We start from the raw sequence: 23,619 nt of genomic DNA on the forward strand, positions 1-23,619 counted from the left end.
ATGGAGACACTGGGGGATAATTTTCTAAGGATTTATACTGATTTTTCCTGTCTGAATTTGTCGCACAGAAAGTTGCAGGCCAAATATGTGTGACATTTCTGCGACTTTAGCTTCTAGAGCATTTTTACAACATTATACATAGGTGCTGAATACATAAAAAGCGACTGTTCAGCGACAGACAAGTCGCATCGGCTGAAAGTAGGCCAGAATGTCAGTCCATGTTGGAGCAGGTTTAGATACAGTCTAAAGTATAGATCTCAAAGTCTGTGCACAGAATTTAGCAAGGGCCTCGCACCTTCTGATGCATCAGGTAGGTGCACAATAGCATAGCCTAACCCTCTGTACTTTGGTCTATATTGATGCGGGACATAGACAGCCAGCTGATGACCAATCCATTAGTGCAATGGATGGCTGGAAGCATTTGTCTTTGCCTTTGCAATACCACAGAAGCAATGCATGGTCAATGTACAGCAATGACACACCTGTGTGAACAGCCAGGAGACCCCCCCCCCCCCCCCCCCATGTTATGTTACATAGTTACATAGTTAGTACGGTCGAAAAAAGACATATGTCCATCAAGTTCAACCAGGGAATTAAGGGGTAGGGGTGTGGCGCGATATTGGGGAAGGGATGAGATTTTATATTTCTTCATAAGCATTAATCTTATTTTGTCAATTAGGAACATTCAGCACCCACCCGCTATCAAGGCAGCTGCCTATCATGTCATGCCCTACCTGCACAGGTGTGCTGGCTACTCAAATGATCCAATTAAGGAGGCCATTTAGTCAGCAGCAGCAGAAGTCCTGTGCCTGGACGCTCCAACAGCGGCCAGACACAAGCAGAAGCAGAAGCAGCAGAAGCAGCAGCAGCACCACCTTTTGTTTTTTGGCTGCAGCAGCAGCAAGGCCCACAGGGCTGGCTAGCTGGCTAGCCAGCAAGCAGGTAGCAATGAAAGTAGGAATCTTTCTTTTTAACCCTGTAAGGGGGTGGTGCACTGTACCCGAAGATACTGCTATATCGGGTCAATGCATAGGGCGACGGAAGCAAGCTTCGAAATCGGCCCCCGTTCTCAAAAATCCATTTAATATATGGTCCCCAGATAGGGGACGTATCAGATATTAAACTGATAAGAACAGATACTACACTTGATCTTAGCCAAAAGGCCGAGAAGCGATAACCGTGAAAGGGGCGGGCCCAACAAGGTGCCCTTCATGGGCACTATCACTGCTTGCTGTCAGGGAGGCTGCCAGACAATTTTCCATGCACACTCTGGGCTGGGGGGCAGTCAACCACCAGTACACACAGCAGAACCTAAACCCATACCATTATTGCTAAGCAGCAAGACAGGGGCCCATTGCACTCCCACGGGGCCTTTTTAAATGCAATCCATAACCCGGATTTGCCAGGAACCCTTCTTACTCCTCCTACTTGCATGTGACACTGGGCTTAGGATCTGCATAGGAAACACACACACAAGCACACACCTACCTTTGTTGCCTGCAGATGCCTCCTTGGCTGTCCCCAAACGGTATCAAACCAACACCCACGGGAAGCTGTAAGCATAGAGGACATGCCTGCACCCCATTGGACTTACCTGTGTGGGTTAAACCCGGGTTATTTGACAACCTATGGCGGTGATGGTTCTGCTCAGGCAGAGCAGTGCTGATGCTCCTCATAAAGCTGTCGCTGCTGTGAAGGTTCTAGGTGACATCACAAATCCCTATGGTTACATACACAACAAAGCTGGGTTGTTGTTGTTTACACTCTGCAAGGCCTGTGGAAGTGAGTGACATCATAGCACTGTAGTTCTGAGGGTTCTAGATGGATGCAACAATCTCCTGTTGCTTCTATGAAGGCCATAATAGACGACATCACCAAACAGCTCCATAGTCACATACACAGCAAAGGAGAGATGTTGTTTACACCTAGTGATGTCAGTGGTATTGAGTGACATCACAGCACAGTGCTAAGGCTCCTGGGCCTGGACACAGCAGCGGCTGCAATATCTCAACGGAGAATACGTTTATATATATGTGTGTGTGTGCGCGTATATATATATATATATATATATATATATATATATATATATATATATTTCTCCGCCGAAATCACTTTTAAACCCATTTCCACCTTTTTTTCCCTTCTCTTCCTCTTCCTTTTTTTTCACGTTTTTTACGTTTTTCTCCTTTTCGCCTCTTTTCTGGGCGTATTATTCTTCTTTTTCTTCTTTTTTTTCGTCTAATGCATACCCCATCAGTGCAGCAATGCTTATTCAATACCGCCAGCAGATGGAGACACTGGGGGATAATTTTCTAAGGATTTATACTGATTTTTCCTGTCTGAATTTGTCGCACAGAAAGTTGCAGGCCAAATATGTGTGACATTTCTGCGACTTTAGCTTCTAGAGCATTTTTACAACATTATACATAGGTGCTGAATACATAAAAAGCGACTGTTCAGCGACAGACAAGTCGCATCGGCTGAAAGTAGGCCAGAATGTCAGTCCATGTTGGAGCAGGTTTAGATACAGTCTAAAGTATAGATCTCAAAGTCTGTGCACAGAATTTAGCAAGGGCCTCGCACCTTCTGATGCATCAGGTAGGTGCACAATAGCATAGCCTAACCCTCTGTACTTTGGTCTATATTGATGCGGGACATAGACAGCCAGCTGATGACCAATCCATTAGTGCAATGGATGGCTGGAAGCATTTGTCTTTGCCTTTGCAATACCACAGAAGCAATGCATGGTCAATGTACAGCAATGACACACCTGTGTGAACAGCCAGGAGACCCCCCCCCCCCCCCCCCATGTTATGTTACATAGTTACATAGTTAGTACGGTCGAAAAAAGACATATGTCCATCAAGTTCAACCAGGGAATTAAGGGGTAGGGGTGTGGCGCGATATTGGGGAAGGGATGAGATTTTATATTTCTTCATAAGCATTAATCTTATTTTGTCAATTAGGAACATTCAGCACCCACCCGCTATCAAGGCAGCTGCCTATCATGTCATGCCCTACCTGCACAGGTGTGCTGGCTACTCAAATGATCCAATTAAGGAGGCCATTTAGTCAGCAGCAGCAGAAGTCCTGTGCCTGGACGCTCCAACAGCGGCCAGACACAAGCAGAAGCAGAAGCAGCAGAAGCAGCAGCAGCACCACCTTTTGTTTTTTGGCTGCAGCAGCAGCAAGGCCCACAGGGCTGGCTAGCTGGCTAGCCAGCAAGCAGGTAGCAATGAAAGTAGGAATCTTTCTTTTTAACCCTGTAAGGGGGTGGTGCACTGTACCCGAAGATACTGCTATATCGGGTCAATGCATAGGGCGACGGAAGCAAGCTTCGAAATCGGCCCCCGTTCTCAAAAATCCATTTAATATATGGTCCCCAGATAGGGGACGTATCAGATATTAAACTGATAAGAACAGATACTACACTTGATCTTAGCCAAAAGGCCGAGAAGCGATAACCATGAAAGGGGCGGGCCCAACAAGGTGCCCTTCATGGGCACTATCACTGCTTGCTGTCAGGGAGGCTGCCAGACAATTTTCCATGCACACTCTGGGCTGGGGGGCAGTCAACCACCAGTACACACAGCAGAACCTAAACCCATACCATTATTGCTAAGCAGCAAGACAGGGGCCCATTGCACTCCCACGGGGCCTTTTTAAATGCAATCCATAACCCGGATTTGCCAGGAACCCTTCTTACTCCTCCTACTTGCATGTGACACTGGGCTTAGGATCTGCATAGGAAACACACACACAAGCACACACCTACCTTTGTTGCCTGCAGATGCCTCCTTGGCTGTCCCCAAACGGTATCAAACCAACACCCACGGGAAGCTGTAAGCATAGAGGACATGCCTGCACCCCATTGGACTTACCTGTGTGGGTTAAACCCGGGTTATTTGACAACCTATGGCGGTGATGGTTCTGCTCAGGCAGAGCAGTGCTGATGCTCCTCATAAAGCTGTCGCTGCTGTGAAGGTTCTAGGTGACATCACAAATCCCTATGGTTACATACACAACAAAGCTGGGTTGTTGTTGTTTACACTCTGCAAGGCCTGTGGAAGTGAGTGACATCATAGCACTGTAGTTCTGAGGGTTCTAGATGGATGCAACAATCTCCTGTTGCTTCTATGAAGGCCATAATAGACGACATCACCAAACAGCTCCATAGTCACATACACAGCAAAGGAGAGATGTTGTTTACACCTAGTGATGTCAGTGGTATTGAGTGACATCACAGCACAGTGCTAAGGCTCCTGGGCCTGGACACAGCAGCGGCTGCAATATCTCAACGGAGAATACGTTTATATATATGTGTGTGTGTGCGCGTATATATATATATATATATATATATATATATATATATATATATTTCTCCGCCGAAATCACTTTTAAACCCATTTCCACCTTTTTTTCCCTTCTCTTCCTCTTACTTTTTTTTCACGTTTTTTTACGTTTTTCTCCTTTTCGCCTCTTTTCTGGGCGTATTATTCTTCTTTTTCTTCTTTTTTTTCGTCTAATGCATACCCCATCAGTGCAGCAATGCTTATTCAATACCGCCAGCAGATGGAGACACTGGGGGATAATTTTCTAAGGATTTATACTGATTTTTCCTGTCTGAATTTGTCGCACAGAAAGTTGCAGGCCAAATATGTGTGACATTTCTGCGACTTTAGCTTCTAGAGCATTTTTACAACATTATACATAGGTGCTGAATACATAAAAAGCGACTGTTCAGCGACAGACAAGTCGCATCGGCTGAAAGTAGGCCAGAATGTCAGTCCATGTTGGAGCAGGTTTAGATACAGTCTAAAGTATAGATCTCAAAGTCTGTGCACAGAATTTAGCAAGGGCCTCGCACCTTCTGATGCATCAGGTAGGTGCACAATAGCATAGCCTAACCCTCTGTACTTTGGTCTATATTGATGCGGGACATAGACAGCCAGCTGATGACCAATCCATTAGTGCAATGGATGGCTGGAAGCATTTGTCTTTGCCTTTGCAATACCACAGAAGCAATGCATGGTCAATGTACAGCAATGACACACCTGTGTGAACAGCCAGGAGACCCCCCCCCCCCCATGTTATGTTACATAGTTACATAGTTAGTACGGTCGAAAAAAGACATATGTCCATCAAGTTCAACCAGGGAATTAAGGGGTAGGGGTGTGGCGCGATATTGGGGAAGGGATGAGATTTTATATTTCTTCATAAGCATTAATCTTATTTTGTCAATTAGGAACATTCAGCACCCACCCGCTATCAAGGCAGCTGCCTATCATGTCATGCCCTACCTGCACAGGTGTGCTGGCTACTCAAATGATCCAATTAAGGAGGCCATTTAGTCAGCAGCAGCAGAAGTCCTGTGCCTGGACGCTCCAACAGCGGCCAGACACAAGCAGAAGCAGAAGCAGCAGAAGCAGCAGCAGCACCACCTTTTGTTTTTTGGCTGCAGCAGCAGCAAGGCCCACAGGGCTGGCTAGCTGGCTAGCCAGCAAGCAGGTAGCAATGAAAGTAGGAATCTTTCTTTTTAACCCTGTAAGGGGGTGGTGCACTGTACCCGAAGATACTGCCATATCGGGTCAATGCATAGGGCGACGGAAGCAAGCTTCGAAATCGGCCCCCGTTCTCAAAAATCCATTTAATATATGGTCCCCAGATAGGGGACGTATCAGATATTAAACTGATAAGAACAGATACTACACTTGATCTTAGCCAAAAGGCCGAGAAGCGATAACCGTGAAAGGGGCGGGCCCAACAAGGTGCCCTTCATGGGCACTATCACTGCTTGCTGTCAGGGAGGCTGCCAGACAATTTTCCATGCACACTCTGGGCTGGGGGGCAGTCAACCACCAGTACACACAGCAGAACCTAAACCCATACCATTATTGCTAAGCAGCAAGACAGGGGCCCATTGCACTCCCACGGGGCCTTTTTAAATGCAATCCATAACCCGGATTTGCCAGGAACCCTTCTTACTCCTCCTACTTGCATGTGACACTGGGCTTAGGATCTGCATAGGAAACACACACACAAGCACACACCTACCTTTGTTGCCTGCAGATGCCTCCTTGGCTGTCCCCAAACGGTATCAAACCAACACCCACGGGAAGCTGTAAGCATAGAGGACATGCCTGCACCCCATTGGACTTACCTGTGTGGGTTAAACCCGGGTTATTTGACAACCTATGGCGGTGATGGTTCTGCTCAGGCAGAGCAGTGCTGATGCTCCTCATAAAGCTGTCGCTGCTGTGAAGGTTCTAGGTGACATCACAAATCCCTATGGTTACATACACAACAAAGCTGGGTTGTTGTTGTTTACACTCTGCAAGGCCTGTGGAAGTGAGTGACATCATAGCACTGTAGTTCTGAGGGTTCTAGATGGATGCAACAATCTCCTGTTGCTTCTATGAAGGCCATAATAGACGACATCACCAAACAGCTCCATAGTCACATACACAGCAAAGGAGAGATGTTGTTTACACCTAGTGATGTCAGTGGTATTGAGTGACATCACAGCACAGTGCTAAGGCTCCTGGGCCTGGACACAGCAGCGGCTGCAATATCTCAACGGAGAATACGTTTATATATATGTGTGTGTGTGCGCGTATATATATATATATATATATATATATATATATATATATATATATATTTCTCCGCCGAAATCACTTTTAAACCCATTTCCACCTTTTTTTCCCTTCTCTTCCTCTTACTTTTTTTTCACGTTTTTTTACGTTTTTCTCCTTTTCGCCTCTTTTCTGGGCATATTATTCTTCTTTTTCTTCTTTTTTTTCGTCTAATGCATACCCCATCAGTGCAGCAATGCTTATTCAATACCGCCAGCAGATGGAGACACTGGGGGATAATTTTCTAAGGATTTATACTGATTTTTCCTGTCTGAATTTGTCGCACAGAAAGTTGCAGGCCAAATATGTGTGACATTTCTGCGACTTTAGCTTCTAGAGCATTTTTACAACATTATACATAGGTGCTGAATACATAAAAAGCGACTGTTCAGCGACAGACAAGTCGCATCGGCTGAAAAGGCCAGAATGTCAGTCCATGTTGGAGCAGGTTTAGATACAGTCTAAAGTATAGATCTCAAAGTCTGTGCACAGAATTTAGCAAGGGCCTCGCACCTTCTGATGCATCAGGTAGGTGCACAATAGCATAGCCTAACCCTCTGTACTTTGGTCTATATTGATGCGGGACATAGACAGCCAGCTGATGACCAATCCATTAGTGCAATGGATGGCTGGAAGCATTTGTCTTTGCCTTTGCAATACCACAGAAGCAATGCATGGTCAATGTACAGCAATGACACACCTGTGTGAACAGCCAGGAGACCCCCCCCCCCATGTTATGTTACATAGTTACATAGTTAGTACGGTCGAAAAAAGACATATGTCCATCAAGTTCAACCAGGGAATTAAGGGGTAGGGGTGTGGCGCGATATTGGGGAAGGGATGAGATTTTATATTTCTTCATAAGCATTAATCTTATTTTGTCAATTAGGAACATTCAGCACCCACCCGCTATCAAGGCAGCTGCCTATCATGTCATGCCCTACCTGCACAGGTGTGCTGGCTACTCAAATGATCCAATTAAGGAGGCCATTTAGTCAGCAGCAGCAGAAGTCCTGTGCCTGGACGCTCCAACAGCGGCCAGACACAAGCAGAAGCAGAAGCAGCAGAAGCAGCAGCAGCACCACCTTTTGTTTTTTGGCTGCAGCAGCAGCAAGGCCCACAGGGCTGGCTAGCTGGCTAGCCAGCAAGCAGGTAGCAATGAAAGTAGGAATCTTTCTTTTTAACCCTGTAAGGGGGTGGTGCACTGTACCCGAAGATACTGCCATATCGGGTCAATGCATAGGGCGACGGAAGCAAGCTTCGAAATCGGCCCCCGTTCTCAAAAATCCATTTAATATATGGTCCCCAGATAGGGGACGTATCAGATATTAAACTGATAAGAACAGATACTACACTTGATCTTAGCCAAAAGGCCGAGAAGCGATAACCGTGAAAGGGGCGGGCCCAACAAGGTGCCCTTCATGGGCACTATCACTGCTTGCTGTCAGGGAGGCTGCCAGACAATTTTCCATGCACACTCTGGGCTGGGGGGCAGTCAACCACCAGTACACACAGCAGAACCTAAACCCATACCATTATTGCTAAGCAGCAAGACAGGGGCCCATTGCACTCCCACGGGGCCTTTTTAAATGCAATCCATAACCCGGATTTGCCAGGAACCCTTCTTACTCCTCCTACTTGCATGTGACACTGGGCTTAGGATCTGCATAGGAAACACACACACAAGCACACACCTACCTTTGTTGCCTGCAGATGCCTCCTTGGCTGTCCCCAAACGGTATCAAACCAACACCCACGGGAAGCTGTAAGCATAGAGGACATGCCTGCACCCCATTGGACTTACCTGTGTGGGTTAAACCCGGGTTATTTGACAACCTATGGCGGTGATGGTTCTGCTCAGGCAGAGCAGTGCTGATGCTCCTCATAAAGCTGTCGCTGCTGTGAAGGTTCTAGGTGACATCACAAATCCCTATGGTTACATACACAACAAAGCTGGGTTGTTGTTGTTTACACTCTGCAAGGCCTGTGGAAGTGAGTGACATCATAGCACTGTAGTTCTGAGGGTTCTAGATGGATGCAACAATCTCCTGTTGCTTCTATGAAGGCCATAATAGACGACATCACCAAACAGCTCCATAGTCACATACACAGCAAAGGAGAGATGTTGTTTACACCTAGTGATGTCAGTGGTATTGAGTGACATCACAGCACAGTGCTAAGGCTCCTGGGCCTGGACACAGCAGCGGCTGCAATATCTCAACGGAGAATACGTTTATATATATGTGTGTGTGTGCGCGTATATATATATATATATATATATATATATATATATATATATATATATTTCTCCGCCGAAATCACTTTTAAACCCATTTCCACCTTTTTTTCCCTTCTCTTCCTCTTACTTTTTTTTCACGTTTTTTTACGTTTTTCTCCTTTTCGCCTCTTTTCTGGGCGTATTATTCTTCTTTTTCTTCTTTTTTTTCGTCTAATGCATACCCCATCAGTGCAGCAATGCTTATTCAATACCGCCAGCAGATGGAGACACTGGGGGATAATTTTCTAAGGATTTATACTGATTTTTCCTGTCTGAATTTGTCGCACAGAAAGTTGCAGGCCAAATATGTGTGACATTTCTGCGACTTTAGCTTCTAGAGCATTTTTACAACATTATACATAGGTGCTGAATACATAAAAAGCGACTGTTCAGCGACAGACAAGTCGCATCGGCTGAAAGTAGGCCAGAATGTCAGTCCATGTTGGAGCAGGTTTAGATACAGTCTAAAGTATAGATCTCAAAGTCTGTGCACAGAATTTAGAAGGGCCTCGCACCTTCTGATGCATCAGGTAGGTGCACAATAGCATAGCCTAACCCTCTGTACTTTGGTCTATATTGATGCGGGACATAGACAGCCAGCTGATGACCAATCCATTAGTGCAATGGATGGCTGGAAGCATTTGTCTTTGCCTTTGCAATACCACAGAAGCAATGCATGGTCAATGTACAGCAATGACACACCTGTGTGAACAGCCAGGAGACCCCCCCCCCCCCATGTTATGTTACATAGTTACATAGTTAGTACGGTCGAAAAAAGACATATGTCCATCAAGTTCAACCAGGGAATTAAGGGGTAGGGGTGTGGCGCGATATTGGGGAAGGGATGAGATTTTATATTTCTTCATAAGCATTAATCTTATTTTGTCAATTAGGAACATTCAGCACCCACCCGCTATCAAGGCAGCTGCCTATCATGTCATGCCCTACCTGCACAGGTGTGCTGGCTACTCAAATGATCCAATTAAGGAGGCCATTTAGTCAGCAGCAGCAGAAGTCCTGTGCCTGGACGCTCCAACAGCGGCCAGACACAAGCAGAAGCAGAAGCAGCAGAAGCAGCAGCAGCACCACCTTTTGTTTTTTGGCGGCTGCAGCAGCAGCAAGGCCCACAGGGCTGGCTAGCTGGCTAGCCAGCAAGCAGGTAGCAATGAAAGTAGGAATCTTTCTTTTTAACCCTGTAAGGGGGTGGTGCACTGTACCCGAAGATACTGCCATATCGGGTCAATGCATAGGGCGACGGAAGCAAGCTTCGAAATCGGCCCCCGTTCTCAAAAATCCATTTAATATATGGTCCCCAGATAGGGGACGTATCAGATATTAAACTGATAAGAACAGATACTACACTTGATCTTAGCCAAAAGGCCGAGAAGCGATAACCGTGAAAGGGGCGGGCCCAACAAGGTGCCCTTCATGGGCACTATCACTGCTTGCTGTCAGGGAGGCTGCCAGACAATTTTCCATGCACACTCTGGGCTGGGGGGCAGTCAACCACCAGTACACACAGCAGAACCTAAACCCATACCATTATTGCTAAGCAGCAAGACAGGGGCCCATTGCACTCCCACGGGGCCTTTTTAAATGCAATCCATAACCCGGATTTGCCAGGAACCCTTCTTACTCCTCCTACTTGCATGTGACACTGGGCTTAGGATCTGCATAGGAAACACACACACAAGCACACACCTACCTTTGTTGCCTGCAGATGCCTCCTTGGCTGTCCCCAAACGGTATCAAACCAACACCCACGGGAAGCTGTAAGCATAGAGGACATGCCTGCACCCCATTGGACTTACCTGTGTGGGTTAAACCCGGGTTATTTGACAACCTATGGCGGTGATGGTTCTGCTCAGGCAGAGCAGTGCTGATGCTCCTCATAAAGCTGTCGCTGCTGTGAAGGTTCTAGGTGACATCACAAATTCCTATGGTTACATACACAACAAAGCTGGGTTGTTGTTGTTTACACTCTGCAAGGCCTGTGGAAGTGAGTGACATCATAGCACTGTAGTTCTGAGGGTTCTAGATGGATGCAACAATCTCCTGTTGCTTCTATGAAGGCCATAATAGACGACATCACCAAACAGCTCCATAGTCACATACACAGCAAAGGAGAGATGTTGTTTACACCTAGTGATGTCAGTGGTATTGAGTGACATCACAGCACAGTGCTAAGGCTCCTGGGCCTGGACACAGCAGCGGCTGCAATATCTCAACGGAGAATACGTTTATATATATGTGTGTGTGTGCGCGTATATATATATATATATATATATATATATATATATATATATATTCTCCGCCGAAATCACTTTTAAACCCATTTCCACCTTTTTTTCCCTTCTCTTCCTCTTACTTTTTTTTCACGTTTTTTTACGTTTTTCTCCTTTTCGCCTCTTTTCTGGGCGTATTATTCTTCTTTTTCTTCTTTTTTTTCGTCTAATGCATACCCCATCAGTGCAGCAATGCTTATTCAATACCGCCAGCAGATGGAGACACTGGGGGATAATTTTCTAAGGATTTATACTGATTTTTCCTGTCTGAATTTGTCGCACAGAAAGTTGCAGGCCAAATATGTGTGACATTTCTGCGACTTTAGCTTCTAGAGCATTTTTACAACATTATACATAGGTGCTGAATACATAAAAAGCGACTGTTCAGCGACAGACAAGTCGCATCGGCTGAAAGTAGGCCAGAATGTCAGTCCATGTTGGAGCAGGTTTAGATACAGTCTAAAGTATAGATCTCAAAGTCTGTGCACAGAATTTAGCAAGGGCCTCGCACCTTCTGATGCATCAGGTAGGTGCACAATAGCATAGCCTAACCCTCTGTACTTTGGTCTATATTGATGCGGGACATAGACAGCCAGCTGATGACCAATCCATTAGTGCAATGGATGGCTGGAAGCATTTGTCTTTGCCTTTGCAATACCACAGAAGCAATGCATGGTCAATGTACAGCAATGACACACCTGTGTGAACAGCCAGGAGACCCCCCCCCCCCCCCATGTTATGTTACATAGTTACATAGTTAGTACGGTCGAAAAAAGACATATGTCCATCAAGTTCAACCAGGGAATTAAGGGGTAGGGGTGTGGCGCGATATTGGGGAAGGGATGAGATTTTATATTTCTTCATAAGCATTAATCTTATTTTGTCAATTAGGAACATTCAGCACCCACCCGCTATCAAGGCAGCTGCCTATCATGTCATGCCCTACCTGCACAGGTGTGCTGGCTACTCAAATGATCCAATTAAGGAGGCCATTTAGTCAGCAGCAGCAGAAGTCCTGTGCCTGGACGCTCCAACAGCGGCCAGACACAAGCAGAAGCAGAAGCAGCAGAAGCAGCAGCAGCACCACCTTTTGTTTTTTGGCTGCAGCAGCAGCAAGGCCCACAGGGCTGGCTAGCTGGCTAGCCAGCAAGCAGGTAGCAATGAAAGTAGGAATCTTTCTTTTTAACCCTGTAAGGGGGTGGTGCACTGTACCCGAAGATACTGCCATATCGGGTCAATGCATAGGGCGACGGAAGCAAGCTTCGAAATCGGCCCCCGTTCTCAAAAATCCATTTAATATATGGTCCCCAGATAGGGGACGTATCAGATATTAAACTGATAAGAACAGATACTACACTTGATCTTAGCCAAAAGGCCGAGAAGCGATAACCGTGAAAGGGGCGGGCCCAACAAGGTGCCCTTCATGGGCACTATCACTGCTTGCTGTCAGGGAGGCTGCCAGACAATTTTCCATGCACACTCTGGGCTGGGGGGCAGTCAACCACCAGTACACACAGCAGAACCTAAACCCATACCATTATTGCTAAGCAGCAAGACAGGGGCCCATTGCACTCCCACGGGGCCTTTTTTTTTTTTTAAAAACTTTATTTATAAATTTTCATATAACAAGAACAACAGTAAGGTCCTCAATATATAATGTATAAAACAAGGAATGAGAGACCACCAATACAATCATAATCATAATACACATATCATAATACACATATCAGAGTGAGATACATCGTGCATATACGATTAGCTAATCTACGACCCTAATTGAGGTCGAACAACTGTCCGTCCACTGGGACAGAGTAGCTATACGGCTATTAGAAGCCCCACACCTCTTCGCTATCAATCCCTCCAACACGAGGTTACTATGCACCTCCGCCAGAATGGCAGGAAGACCCGGCACCTCAGTCGACTTCCACCTCCGAGCAATGTGAGCCCTCACAACTATCAGAATATGATATAAAATGGTCATATAATGCGGGGGAACTTGTTCTAGGGACAGGAATAGTAGTGCACTCTCTGGGCCCCATGAGAAGGGGCAGTCCACTAGGTTGTCCAATAACTTCTTAATTTCGGTCCAAAGAGGTGCAATTAACGGGCAAGTCCACCACACGTGTAGCAAGGTACCACTTTCCCGGTTACATCTCCAACACACTGGGGAGGTGGTAGGGTATATTTTAGCCAGACGAACCGGCGTGTAGTACCATCGGTATAGGAGCTTCCTAGAAGCTTCGAAATGATTAACACATTTAGAATATTTTTTGTGCATGTCAAAGACACAGCTCCACTGCTCAGCCGTGAATCTGCGCGCCAGGTCCTCCTCCCATCTGGACTTAAACGTACTGTCCATTTCCCCCTCCTCCTCAGTCAAAGCTACATAAGCAAGGGAGATACCCCTAGTAAAGGAGTCCCTGCACAGGAAATGATGTTCATACGCAGTGCGAGGCCGAGAGCTATCCCAAGGGAGAGACCTCAAAAAATGTCTAAGCCTCAAATATTTGTAAAAGTCTTTCTGTGATATAGAGAACATGCGTACAATATCAGTGAAAGGCATCAACCCATTAGCATCGCTAATCAATGCCACAGTGAGGATGCCCGCATCTATCCAGGGCTTAAAATCTATATCTAGAATATAGTCTCCTATAGCAGCTAAAGGGATATCCTTCACTCTAGGTGGACAAAGACTTTTAATTCGCGCCACCTTACTCCACAACCTGATAGCAGCCGCAATAGTAGAGAAAGGAGAAGAGGGAGCAAAGGTAGGGTTAAAGCGCAATGCCCAGAGAAAGTTATTAAAATTAGAAACATTGAGGACAGCAGCTTCAATATCTACCCACAGGGGGGGAGCGTCCTGCCACCACCATTTTTTAAGCTGATCGAGTAGAACAGCGTGATAGTACATTTTAAGGTTCGGCACCCCCATACCCCCCTCATGCACAGGGCGATACAATATATTCGCACCAACCCTAGGATGCTTACCATCCCAAATAAATCGTAAGAGCATTCTCTGTAGTTGTGAGAGGAAGGAGGCGGGCACTATCATCGGCAGGCATCTAAAAAAATATAAAATTTTAGGGAGCAGCATCATCTTAGCAGTGGCAACACGTCCCGCCCATGAGACAGGAAGCCTGGAGAAGTGATCAATTTCTTTGGTAAGCAGGGACCGCATAACAGCAAAATTAGAAGCAATTGTCTTATCAGGCAACGCAGTAAGGACTATGCCTAGGTAAGGAATCTGGTCAGTGACCCATTGAAAGGGATATTTAGCTTGTAGTACTCGCTGTTGCTCAGTGGGTATCTGCAATGGTAAGATACACGACTTTGTGGGGTTAATCTTATAAAAGCTAACTCGACTAAAGGCATCAATAATGTCCATAACTGGGCCTAAAGAACTCAGGGGGTTGGAGAGACTAATGATAACATCGTCGGCAAACAAGCCAATCCTGTGGTCTACTTTACCTATTTGAATGCCCGCAATGTCTGGGGAGTCCCTGATGGATTGAGCAAGCGGCTCCATAACTAAGGTAAATATAAGGGGGGACAGTGGGCACCCCTGTCTAGTCCCATTGCTAAGTGAGAAACTATTAGAAAGGGTACCCATCGTGTAAATTCTAGCAGATGGGAGCGTATATAGTGCCATAATGGCGGATTCCAAAGAGTGGGGAAAACCAAACTTACGCAGCACACTTCGCAAATATCCCCAGTGCACTCGATCGAACGCCTTCTCCGCATCAAGGGATAGCAAGAGAGAAGGCGTCCGATCGGAATGCGCTTTTGTGATGATGTCGAGAAAGCGTCTCGTACCGTCCACCGTTTGACGACCCTTGACGAAGCCAACCTGGTCCCTGTGAATTAGGTCCGGCAAAACCCTATTCAAACTGGCAGCAAGAGCCAGGGCATACAATTTAATATCACTATTTAGGAGAGAGATTGGTCTGTAATTTAGGGTAGAGTCCAGTGGCTTACCAGGTTTAGGTATGGTAATGACCAGAGCATCCAACATCTCCTTAGGGGGCACACCGTTCTCCTTAATACGGTTAAAGGCTCTGGTCAAAAAGGGAGCTACGGAAGGGCCAAATCGCTTATAAAATTCATTTGTAATACCATCAGGGCCAGGTGACTTCGAGGGCTTGAGGGAACGCACACATTCAAGAATTTCTTCTGTGGAGAAGGGAGAGCAAAGATCAGATGCTTGGTCCGCGGACAGAGAGGGGAGGGACATAGAGGACAGAAAAGAAGAGATAACTGCTTCATCAGGCTGTGGAGTAGCAATGTCATGTTGAAGATTGTACAATTTACTATAAAAATCTGCAAAACAATTGGCTATACTTTGAGGGTCAGTAACTATAGAACCATCAGATTTAGTAAGGAAGGGGATTCTCTCCTTATCCTGACGTTTTTTAAGTTGTTTAGCCAGTATAGAGCCAGATCTATTACCCTGCCAATACCATGTCATTTTGAGCCTTCTCAGTGCCATCTCATAGCTGTGTAAAGAGAGGGAGTGTAGGGTAGCACTAACCTGAGAAATTTCTCCTATTAGTGATGGAGAGCACGAGGTCTTATTGCGCCTATGTAATTCCGCAAGGCGCTGTTGGAGTTCTAGAGTTTTGGTCTGGCGGAGCTTCCTGTCATAGGCTGTTTGACTAATAAAGTGACCCCTAATTGTAGCCTTAAACGCACACCAAAGCATGGGGTCTGTGACATCACCAGTATCATTAATGCGGAAGTAGGCATCAACCGCCAACTTGGTCGCTTCAGAGTATTCAGGATTATGGAGTATTAGTGGGTTAAGTCTCCAAATATAGGTCGGGCGGGTGCTATGCGATTCTTTAATGGTTACGCTTATGGGGGAATGGTCCGACCATTCTATGGGCATAATTCGGGCCTCTGAAACCAATGATAGGAGAGAGTGGGAGGTAAGGGCGTAATCTATTCTGGTGTATATCTTATGCACATGAGAAAAGAAGGTGAAGTCCCTTTCCGTGGGGTGGGATATACGCCAAACATCATATAGGTCATTTTGGGACACACTAGTGAAGAAACCTGTGGGTTCTTTTTTCAAACTGGGCGAAGTAGAATCTACACTAGGCCACATGGTCATATTAAAATCTCCTAGCAGTAGGCAGTGTCCCTTTCTCAAGGACTCCAATTTACGCAAGAATGCCCTGAGGAAGGTACACTGTTTCGCATTAGGCGCATATAAGGAGCCTAAGGTATATTGAACATTGTTTAGTAAGCACACAATAATTATAAAACGACCTCTATCATCTATCACAGAGTGCTGGACAGTAACCGTCAGGGTGTTCTTAAATGCAATCGCCACTCCTCCTTTTTTGTGAACAGCATGCGCTTGATAGATATGTGGATATCTCTTATTTTGGAGTCTATGGGCATCTAGGGCTAATAAATGGGATTCTTGTATACAGAGGACATCGGCCGCTAGGCGTCTAGCCTCCTTCCACACCAGAGACCTTTTATACGGTGAGTTAAGACCCCGCACATTCATAGACACAACCTTAATAACCATAGTTAAAGTATACATCAACGCAAAGCAGAACCATTAGCACAGTAAACTGAAAAGGAGCAGGTACTCCCGTCGAAGAGGATACATCTACACTTAGCAGCTCGCAAGAGGAGCCTCTCATATCCATTATCAGAGAAAGTGAGTGATGGAGGACCAACGGGACAGAAAACAAGTAAACAGAACGAACAACAAAGAACAAATAAATTGAGCAAGCAGTAGTAAAGACCATGTGGTAGGTCTTAATGGGGGTAGGTAAGTACATTCGACTGCAGTTAGGCCGAATGTTTAAACATTCAGGAAAAGTATCCAGAGCACTAAGAGGATAAGTAACCCAAAAGATGGGGAAGGATACCCCAGTCGCAAGCCAGTGAGACAAGTCGGACAGGCCTGTCTAAAGGCAGAGGAACAGTTCATGTCTTGATTTTTTTCTTGCGGTGGGAGACAACCTTCCATTCCTCAGCTATCTTTGCAGCATGTGGTATGTCCAGGGACCTCTGAGCAGTCAGATCAACAGGCAAGTTCCATTCCGCACACAGTTGCAAAAGGGTCTCCGGGGAAGAGACCACATGCAATCCATAACCCGGATTTGCCAGGAACCCTTCTTACTCCTCCTACTTGCATGTGACACTGGGCTTAGGATCTGCATAGGAAACACACACACAAGCACACACCTACCTTTGTTGCCTGCAGATGCCTCCTTGGCTGTCCCCAAACGGTATCAAACCAACACCCACGGGAAGCTGTAAGCATAGAGGACATGCCTGCACCCCATTGGACTTACCTGTGTGGGTTAAACCCGGGTTATTTGACAACCTATGGCGGTGATGGTTCTGCTCAGGCAGAGCAGTGCTGATGCTCCTCATAAAGCTGTCGCTGCTGTGAAGGTTCTAGGTGACATCACAAATCCCTATGGTTACATACACAACAAAGCTGGGTTGTTGTTGTTTACACTCTGCAAGGCCTGTGGAAGTGAGTGACATCATAGCACTGTAGTTCTGAGGGTTCTAGATGGATGCAACAATCTCCTGTTGCTTCTATGAAGGCCATAATAGACGACATCACCAAACAGCTCCATAGTCACATACACAGCAAAGGAGAGATGTTGTTTACACCTAGTGATGTCAGTGGTATTGAGTGACATCACAGCACAGTGCTAAGGCTCCTGGGCCTGGACACAGCAGCGGCTGCAATATCTCAACGGAGAATACGTTTATATATATGTGTGTGTGTGCGCGTATATATATATATATATATATATATATATATATATATATATATATTTCTCCGCCGAAATCACTTTTAAACCCATTTCCACCTTTTTTTCCCTTCTCTTCCTCTTACTTTTTTTTCACGTTTTTTTACGTTTTTCTCCTTTTCGCCTCTTTTCTGGGCGTATTATTCTTCTTTTTCTTCTTTTTTTTCGTCTAATGCATACCCCATCAGTGCAGCAATGCTTATTCAATACCGCCAGCAGATGGAGACACTGGGGGATAATTTTCTAAGGATTTATACTGATTTTTCCTGTCTGAATTTGTCGCACAGAAAGTTGCAGGCCAAATATGTGTGACATTTCTGCGACTTTAGCTTCTAGAGCATTTTTACAACATTATACATAGGTGCTGAATACATAAAAAGCGACTGTTCAGCGACAGACAAGTCGCATCGGCTGAAAGTAGGCCAGAATGTCAGTCCATGTTGGAGCAGGTTTAGATACAGTCTAAAGTATAGATCTCAAAGTCTGTGCACAGAATTTAGCAAGGGCCTCGCACCTTCTGATGCATCAGGTAGGTGCACAATAGCATAGCCTAACCCTCTGTACTTTGGTCTATATTGATGCGGGACATAGACAGCCAGCTAATGACCAATCCATTAGTGCAATGGATGGCTGGAAGCATTTGTCTTTGCCTTTGCAATACCACAGAAGCAATGCATGGTCAATGTACAGCAATGACACACCTGTGTGAACAGCCAGGAGACCCCCCCCCCCCCCCATGTTATGTTACATAGTTACATAGTTAGTACGGTCGAAAAAAGACATATGTCCATCAAGTTCAACCAGGGAATTAAGGGGTAGGGGTGTGGCGCGATATTGGGGAAGGGATGAGATTTTATATTTCTTCATAAGCATTAATCTTATTTTGTCAATTAGGAACATTCAGCACCCACCCGCTATCAAGGCAGCTGCCTATCATGTCATGCCCTACCTGCACAGGTGTGCTGGCTACTCAAATGATCCAATTAAGGAGGCCATTTAGTCAGCAGCAGCAGAAGTCCTGTGCCTGGACGCTCCAACAGCGGCCAGACACAAGCAGAAGCAGAAGCAGCAGAAGCAGCAGCAGCACCACCTTTTGTTTTTTGGCTGCAGCAGCAGCAAGGCCCACAGGGCTGGCTAGCTGGCTAGCCAGCAAGCAGGTAGCAATGAAAGTAGGAATCTTTCTTTTTAACCCTGTAAGGGGGTGGTGCACTGTACCCGAAGATACTGCCATATCGGGTCAATGCATAGGGCGACGGAAGCAAGCTTCGAAATCGGCCCCCGTTCTCAAAAATCCATTTAATATATGGTCCCCAGATAGGGGACGTATCAGATATTAAACTGATAAGAACAGATACTACACTTGATCTTAGCCAAAAGGCCGAGAAGCGATAACCGTGAAAGGGGCGGGCCCAACAAGGTGCCCTTCATGGGCACTATCACTGCTTGCTGTCAGGGAGGCTGCCAGACAATTTTCCATGCACACTCTGGGCTGGGGGGCAGTCAACCACCAGTACACACAGCAGAACCTAAACCCATACCATTATTGCTAAGCAGCAAGACAGGGGCCCATTGCACTCCCACGGGGCCTTTTTAAATGCAATCCATAACCCGGATTTGCCAGGAACCCTTCTTACTCCTCCTACTTGCATGTGACACTGGGCTTAGGATCTGCATAGGAAACACACACACAAGCACACACCTACCTTTGTTGCCTGCAGATGCCTCCTTGGCTGTCCCCAAACGGTATCAAACCAACACCCACGGGAAGCTGTAAGCATAGAGGACATGCCTGCACCCCATTGGACTTACCTGTGTGGGTTAAACCCGGGTTATTTGACAACCTATGGCGGTGATGGTTCTGCTCAGGCAGAGCAGTGCTGATGCTCCTCATAAAGCTGTCGCTGCTGTGAAGGTTCTAGGTGACATCACAAATCCCTATGGTTACATACACAACAAAGCTGGGTTGTTGTTGTTTACACTCTGCAAGGCCTGTGGAAGTGAGTGACATCATAGCACTGTAGTTCTGAGGGTTCTAGATGGATGCAACAATCTCCTGTTGCTTCTATGAAGGCCATAATAGACGACATCACCAAACAGCTCCATAGTCACATACACAGCAAAGGAGAGATGTTGTTTACACCTAGTGATGTCAGTGGTATTGAGTGACATCACAGCACAGTGCTAAGGCTCCTGGGCCTGGACACAGCAGCGGCTGCAATATCTCAACGGAGAATACGTTTATATATATGTGTGTGTGTGCGCGTATATATATATATATATATATATATATATATATATATATATATATATATATATATCTCCGCCGAAATCACTTTTAAACCCATTTCCACCTTTTTTTCCCTTCTCTTCCTCTTACTTTTTTTTCACGTTTTTTTACGTTTTTCTCCTTTTCGCCTCTTTTCTGGGCGTATTATTCTTCTTTTTCTTCTTTTTTTTCGTCTAATGCATACCCCATCAGTGCAGCAATGCTTATTCAATACCGCCAGCAGATGGAGACACTGGGGGATAATTTTCTAAGGATTTATACTGATTTTTCCTGTCTGAATTTGTCGCACAGAAAGTTGCAGGCCAAATATGTGTGACATTTCTGCGACTTTAGCTTCTAGAGCATTTTTACAACATTATACATAGGTGCTGAATACATAAAAAGCGACTGTTCAGCGACAGACAAGTCGCATCGGCTGAAAGTAGGCCAGAATGTCAGTCCATGTTGGAGCATGTTTAGATACAGTCTAAAGTATAGATCTCAAAGTCTGTGCACAGAATTTAGCAAGGGCCTCGCACCTTCTGATGCATCAGGTAGGTGCACAATAGCATAGCCTAACCCTCTGTACTTTGGTCTATATTGATGCGGGACATAGACAGCCAGCTGATGACCAATCCATTAGTGCAATGGATGGCTGGAAGCATTTGTCTTTGCCTTTGCAATACCACAGAAGCAATGCATGGTCAATGTACAGCAATGACACACCTGTGTGAACAGCCAGGAGACCCCCCCCCCCCCCATGTTATGTTACATAGTTACATAGTTAGTACGGTCGAAAAAAGACATATGTCCATCAAGTTCAACCAGGGAATTAAGGGGTAGGGGTGTGGCGCGATATTGGGGAAGGGATGAGATTTTATATTTCTTCATAAGCATTAATCTTATTTTGTCAATTAGGAACATTCAGCACCCACCCGCTATCAAGGCAGCTGCCTATCATGTCATGCCCTACCTGCACAGGTGTGCTGGCTACTCAAATGATCCAATTAAGGAGGCCATTTAGTCAGCAGCAGCAGAAGTCCTGTGCCTGGACGCTCCAACAGCGGCCAGACACAAGCAGAAGCAGAAGCAGCAGAAGCAGCAGCAGCACCACCTTTTGTTTTTTGGCTGCAGCAGCAGCAAGGCCCACAGGGCTGGCTAGCTGGCTAGCCAGCAAGCAGGTAGCAATGAAAGTAGGAATCTTTCTTTTTAACCCTGTAAGGGGGTGGTGCACTGTACCCGAAGATACTGCCATATCGGGTCAATGCATAGGGCGACGGAAGCAAGCTTCGAAATCGGCCCCCGTTCTCAAAAATCCATTTAATATATGGTCCCCAGATAGGGGACGTATCAGATATTAAACTGATAAGAACAGATACTACACTTGATCTTAGCCAAAAGGCCGAGAAGCGATAACCGTGAAAGGGGCGGGCCCAACAAGGTGCCCTTCATGGGCACTATCACTGCTTGCTGTCAGGGAGGCTGCCAGACAATTTTCCATGCACACTCTGGGCTGGGGGGCAGTCAACCACCAGTACACACAGCAGAACCTAAACCCATACCATTATTGCTAAGCAGCAAGACAGGGGCCCATTGCACTCCCACGGGGCCTTTTTAAATGCAATCCATAACCCGGATTTGCCAGGAACCCTTCTTACTCCTCCTACTTGCATGTGACACTGGGCTTAGGATCTGCATAGGAAACACACACACAAGCACACACCTACCTTTGTTGCCTGCAGATGCCTCCTTGGCTGTCCCCAAACGGTATCAAACCAACACCCACGGGAAGCTGTAAGCATAGAGGACATGCCTGCACCCCATTGGACTTACCTGTGTGGGTTAAACCCGGGTTATTTGACAACCTATGGCGGTGATGGTTCTGCTCAGGCAGAGCAGTGCTGATGCTCCTCATAAAGCTGTCGCTGCTGTGAAGGTTCTAGGTGACATCACAAATCCCTATGGTTACATACACAACAAAGCTGGGTTGTTGTTGTTTACACTCTGCAAGGCCTGTGGAAGTGAGTGACATCATAGCACTGTAGTTCTGAGGGTTCTAGATGGATGCAACAATCTCCTGTTGCTTCTATGAAGGCCATAATAGACGACATCACCAAAGAGCTCCATAGTCACATACACAGCAAAGGAGAGATGTTGTTTACACCTATTGATGTCAGTGGTATTGAGTGACATCACAGCACAGTGCTAAGGCTCCTGGGCCTGGACACAGCAGCGGCTGCAATATCTCAACGGAGAATACGTTTGTGTGTGTGTGCGCGTATATATATATATATATATGTATATATATATATATATATATATATATATATATATATATATATATATTTCTCCGCCGAAATCACTTTTAAACCCATTTCCACCTTTTTTTCCCTTCTCTTCCTCTTATTTTTTTTTCACGTTTTTTTACGTTTTTCTCCTTTTCGCCTCTTTTCTGGGCGTATTATTCTTCTTTTTCTTCTTTTTTTTCGTCTAATGCATACCCCATCAGTGCAGCAATGCTTATTCAATACCGCCAGCAGATGGAGACACTGGGGGATAATTTTCTAAGGATTTATACTGATTTTTCCTGTCTGAATTTGTCGCACAGAAAGTTGCAGGCCAAATATGTGTGACATTTCTGCGACTTTAGCTTCTAGAGCATTTTTACAACATTATACATAGGTGCTGAATACATAAAAAGCGACTGTTCAGCGACAGACAAGTCGCATCGGCTGAAAGTAGGCCAGAATGTCAGTCCATGTTGGAGCAGGTTTAGATACAGTCTAAAGTATAGATCTCAAAGTCTGTGCACAGAATTTAGCAAGGGCCTCGCACCTTCTGATGCATCAGGTAGGTGCACAATAGCATAGCCTAACCCTCTGTACTTTGGTCTATATTGATGCGGGACATAGACAGCCAGCTGATGACCAATCCATTAGTGCAATGGATGGCTGGAAGCATTTGTCTTTGCCTTTGCAATACCACAGAAGCAATGCATGGTCAATGTACAGCAATGACACACCTGTGTGAACAGCCAGGAGACCCCCCCCCCCCCCCCATGTTATGTTACATAGTTACATAGTTAGTACGGTCGAAAAAAGACATATGTCCATCAAGTTCAACCAGGGAATTAAGGGGTAGGGGTGTGGCGCGATATTGGGGAAGGGATGAGATTTTATATTTCTTCATAAGCATTAATCTTATTTTGTCAATTAGGAACATTCAGCACCCACCCGCTATCAAGGCAGCTGCCTATCATGTCATGCCCTACCTGCACAGGTGTGCTGGCTACTCAAATGATCCAATTAAGGAGGCCATTTAGTCAGCAGCAGCAGAAGTCCTGTGCCTGGATGCTCCAACAGCGGCC

General features: G+C 45.8%; 8 non-coding genes across 8 annotated transcripts; all 8 read right to left on the minus strand.

Annotated features, from left to right (window-relative positions):
* Positions 1–984: 984 nt before the first annotated feature.
* Positions 985–1,175, minus strand: LOC130332984 (U2 spliceosomal RNA). Its single transcript, XR_008875370.1, has one exon. It is a non-coding gene; the product is annotated as a U2 spliceosomal RNA (small nuclear RNA).
* Positions 1,176–3,271: 2,096 nt separating this feature from the next.
* Positions 3,272–3,462, minus strand: LOC130333060 (U2 spliceosomal RNA). Its single transcript, XR_008875422.1, has one exon. It is a non-coding gene; the product is annotated as a U2 spliceosomal RNA (small nuclear RNA).
* A 2,088-nt stretch (positions 3,463–5,550) lies between these two features.
* Positions 5,551–5,741, minus strand: LOC130333051 (U2 spliceosomal RNA). The gene has a single exon (XR_008875417.1). It is a non-coding gene; the product is annotated as a U2 spliceosomal RNA (small nuclear RNA).
* A 2,088-nt stretch (positions 5,742–7,829) lies between these two features.
* Positions 7,830–8,020, minus strand: LOC130333055 (U2 spliceosomal RNA). The gene has a single exon (XR_008875418.1). It is a non-coding gene; the product is annotated as a U2 spliceosomal RNA (small nuclear RNA).
* A 2,094-nt stretch (positions 8,021–10,114) lies between these two features.
* Positions 10,115–10,305, minus strand: LOC130333056 (U2 spliceosomal RNA). Its single transcript, XR_008875419.1, has one exon. It is a non-coding gene; the product is annotated as a U2 spliceosomal RNA (small nuclear RNA).
* A 2,089-nt stretch (positions 10,306–12,394) lies between these two features.
* Positions 12,395–12,585, minus strand: LOC130333057 (U2 spliceosomal RNA). Its single transcript, XR_008875420.1, has one exon. It is a non-coding gene; the product is annotated as a U2 spliceosomal RNA (small nuclear RNA).
* Positions 12,586–19,185: 6,600 nt separating this feature from the next.
* Positions 19,186–19,376, minus strand: LOC130333059 (U2 spliceosomal RNA). The gene has a single exon (XR_008875421.1). It is a non-coding gene; the product is annotated as a U2 spliceosomal RNA (small nuclear RNA).
* A 2,099-nt stretch (positions 19,377–21,475) lies between these two features.
* On the minus strand, positions 21,476–21,666 carry LOC130333061 (U2 spliceosomal RNA). The gene has a single exon (XR_008875423.1). It is a non-coding gene; the product is annotated as a U2 spliceosomal RNA (small nuclear RNA).
* Between the last annotated feature and the right edge of the window lie 1,953 nt (positions 21,667–23,619).

This window comes from Hyla sarda, unplaced genomic scaffold, assembly GCF_029499605.1.
Source record: "Hyla sarda isolate aHylSar1 unplaced genomic scaffold, aHylSar1.hap1 scaffold_398, whole genome shotgun sequence".
NCBI classification, from domain to species: domain Eukaryota; kingdom Metazoa; phylum Chordata; class Amphibia; order Anura; family Hylidae; genus Hyla; species Hyla sarda.